The sequence below is a fragment of the Lampetra planeri genome, unplaced genomic scaffold (assembly GCF_965212315.1).
Source record: "Lampetra planeri unplaced genomic scaffold, kcLamPlan1.2.h2 scaffold_314, whole genome shotgun sequence".
Classification (NCBI taxonomy): domain Eukaryota; kingdom Metazoa; phylum Chordata; class Hyperoartia; order Petromyzontiformes; family Petromyzontidae; genus Lampetra; species Lampetra planeri.
In genome coordinates this window covers 22,501-26,116 of record NW_027615138.1, presented here as the reverse complement: position 1 = coordinate 26,116, position 3,616 = coordinate 22,501, and positions in this window count along the sequence as shown.

Here is a 3,616-nt window from a genome sequence, read left to right as displayed (position 1 = left end):
GCACGTGAGGCTGTGCACCTGGATGAGAGCGCAGGGAGAGAGAGAGAGAGAGAGAGAGAGAGAGAGAGAGAGAGAGAGAGAGAGAGAGAGAGAGAGAGAGAGAGAGAGAGAGAGAGAGAGAGAGAGAGAGAGACACTGTGTGTGTGTGTGTGTGTGTGTGTGTGTGTGTGTGTGTGTGTGTGTGTGTGTGTGTGTGTGTGCACACGCGCACTTGTGTGTGAGTGAGTGCGTGTGTATGTATGTGTGTCTGTGTGTGTGAGAGGGAGAGATACACAGACAGAGACATTGTGTGTGTCTGTGTGCGTCTGTGTGTGCCTGTGTGTGTCTGTCTGTGTGTGTCAGGGTACTGCATTTGTGACAATGTGGTCAGTAAACAGTAGCCGGTGTACCAGGGGCGTGAAACTGCGGCCGGGGTACCAGGGGCACGAAGCTGCTGCCGGGGTACCACGGGCCGCAAAGCTCGAGCCGGTGTACCAGGGGCGCGAGGCGAAAAAAAATGGCAAAGTACAAACAGGGGGCCGAGAAACACACTTCTCTCAGCGCCTGTCAGCCCGATTTCAGAAACCTGGGTTTTAAGAGGCTGCGAGCTCCAGGCAGAGGACGGCGGCGCTCCTCTCAGCCCTGCCCGGGATCAGGCACTGTTCTGGGACTGACGTGGTGCGCTGCAGCCTGTGTGTGTCCCGGTTCTCCTGTGAGAAGAAAAAAAATTGCAAAGTACAAACAGGGGACAGAGATCTCTGTCCCCTGCTTTCGCCAAACACACTTCTCTCAGGCCGTTCCAGCCCGATTTCAGAAACCCGGGTTTTAAGAGGCTGCGAGCTCCAGGCAGAGGACGGCGGCGCTCCTCTCAGCCCTGCCCGGGATCAGGCACTGTTCTGGGACTGACGTGGTGCGCTGCAGCCTGTGTGAGTCCCGGTTCTCCTGTGAGAAGAAAAAAAATTGCAAAGTACAAACAGGGGACAGAGATCTCTGTCCCCTGCTTTCGCCAAACACACTTCTCTCAGGCCGTTCCAGCCCGATTTCAGAAACCCGGGTTTTAAGAGGCTGCGAGCTCCAGGCAGAGGACGGCGGCGCTCCTCTCAGCCCTGCCCGGGATCAGGCACTGTTCTGGGACTGACGTGGTGCGCTGCAGCCTGTGTGTGTCCCGGTTCTCCAGTGAGAAGAAAAACATGGCAAAGTACAAACAGGGGACAGAGATCTCTGTCCCCTGCTTTCGCCAAACACACTTCTCTCAGCGCCTGTCAGCCCGATTTCAGAAACCTGGGTTTTAAGAGGCTGTGAGCTCCAGGCAGAGGACGGCGGCGCTCCTCTCAGCCCTGCCCGGGATCAGGCACTGTTCTGGGACTGACGTGGTGCGCTGCAGCCTGTGTGTGTCCCGGTTCTCCTGTGAGAAGAAAAAAAAAATTGCAAAGTACAAACAGGGGACAGAGATCTCTGTCCCCTGCTTTCGCCAAACACACTTCTCTCAGGCCGTTCCAGCCCGATTTCAGAAACCCGGGTTTTAAGAGGCTGCGAGCTCCAGGCAGAGGACGGCGGCGCTCCTCTCAGCCCTGCCCGGGATCAGGCACTGTTCTGGGACTGACGTGGTGCGCTGCAGCCTGTGTGAGTCCCGGTTCTCCTGTGAGAAGAAAAAAAATTGCAAAGTACAAACAGGGGACAGAGATCTCTGTCCCCTGCTTTCGCCAAACACACTTCTCTCAGACCGTTCCAGCCCGATTTCAGAAACCCGGGTTTTAAGAGGCTGCGAGCTCCAGGCAGAGGACGGCGGCGCTCCTCTCAGCCCTGCCCGGGATCAGGCACTGTTCTGGGACTGACGTGGTGCGCTGCAGCCTGTGTGTGTCCCGGTTCTCCAGTGAGAAGAAAAACATGGCAAAGTACAAACAGGGGACAGAGATCTCTGTCCCCTGCTTTCGCCAAACACACTTCTCTCAGCGCCTGTCAGCCCGATTTCAGAAACCTGGGTTTTAAGAGGCTGTGAGCTCCAGGCAGAGGACGGCGGCGCTCCTCTCAGCCCTGCCCGGGATCAGGCACTGTTCTGGGACTGACGTGGTGCGCTGCAGCCTGTGTGTGTCCCGGTTCTCCTGTGAGAAGAAAAAAAATTGCAAAGTACAAACAGGGGACAGAGATCTCTGTCCCCTGCTTTCGCCAAACACACTTCTCTCAGGCCGTTCCAGCCCGATTTCAGAAACCTGGGTTTTAAGAGGCTGCGAGCTCCAGGCAGAGGACGGCGGCGCTCCTCTCAGCCCTGCCCGGGATCAGGCACTGTTCTGGGACTGACGTGGTGCGCAGCAGCCTGTGTGTGTCCCGGTTCTCCTGTGAGAGGAAAAAAAAAGGCAAAGTACAAACAGGGGGTAGAGAACTGGTTTCCCTGCTTTCGCCATATCGACTTCGTTCAGGCCGTTCCAGCCCGATTTCAGAAACCCGGGTTTTAAGAGGCTGTGAGCTCCAGGCAGAGGACGGCGGCGCTCCTCTCAGCCCTGCCCGGGATCAGGCACTGTTCTGGGACTGACGTGGTGCTGTGCAGCCTGTGTGTGTCCCGGTTCTCCTGTGAGAGGAAAAAAAAGGCAAAGTACAAACAGGGGGTAGAGAACTGGTTTCCCTGCTTTCGCCATATCGACTTCGTTCAGGCCGTTCCAGCCCGATTTCAGAAACCCGGGTTTTAAGAGGCTGTGAGCTCCAGGCAGAGGACGGCGGCGCTCCTCTCAGCCCTGCCCGGGATCAGGCACTGTTCTGGGATTGACGTGGTGCTGTGCAGCCTGTGTGTGTCCCGGTTCTCCTGTGAGAGGAAAAAAAGGCAAAGTACAAACAGGGGGCAGAGAACTGGTTTCCCTGCTTTCGCCATATCGACTTCGTTCAGGCCGTTCCAGCCCGATTTCAGAAACCCGGGTTTTAAGAGGCTGTGAGCTCCAGGCAGAGGACGGCGGCGCTCCTCTCAGCCCTGCCCGGGATCAGGCACTGTTCTGGGACTGACGTGGTGCGCAGCAGCCTGTGTGTGTCCCGGTTCTCCTGTGAGAGGAAAAAAAAAGGCAAAGTACAAACAGGGGGTAGAGAACTGGTTTCCCTGCTTTCGCCATATCGACTTCGTTCAGGCCGTTCCAGCCCGATTTCAGAAACCCGGGTTTTAAGAGGCTGTGAGCTCCAGGCAGAGGACGGCGGCGCTCCTCTCAGCCCTGCCCGGGATCAGGCACTGTTCTGGGACTGACGTGGTGCTGTGCAGCCTGTGTGTGTCCCGGTTCTCCTGTGAGAGGAAAAAAAAGGCAAAGTACAAACAGGGGGTAGAGAACTGGTTTCCCTGCTTTCGCCATATCGACTTCGTTCAGGCCGTTCCAGCCCGATTTCAGAAACCCGGGTTTTAAGAGGCTGTGAGCTCCAGGCAGAGGACGGCGGCGCTCCTCTCAGCCCTGCCCGGGATCAGGCACTGTTCTGGGATTGACGTGGTGCTGTGCAGCCTGTGTGTGTCCCGGTTCTCCTGTGAGAGGAAAAAAAGGCAAAGTACAAACAGGGGGCAGAGAACTGGTTTCCCTGCTTTCGCCATATCGACTTCGTTCAGGCCGTTCCAGCCCGATTTCAGAAACCCGGGTTTTAAGAGGCTGTGAGCTCCAGGCAGAGGACGGCG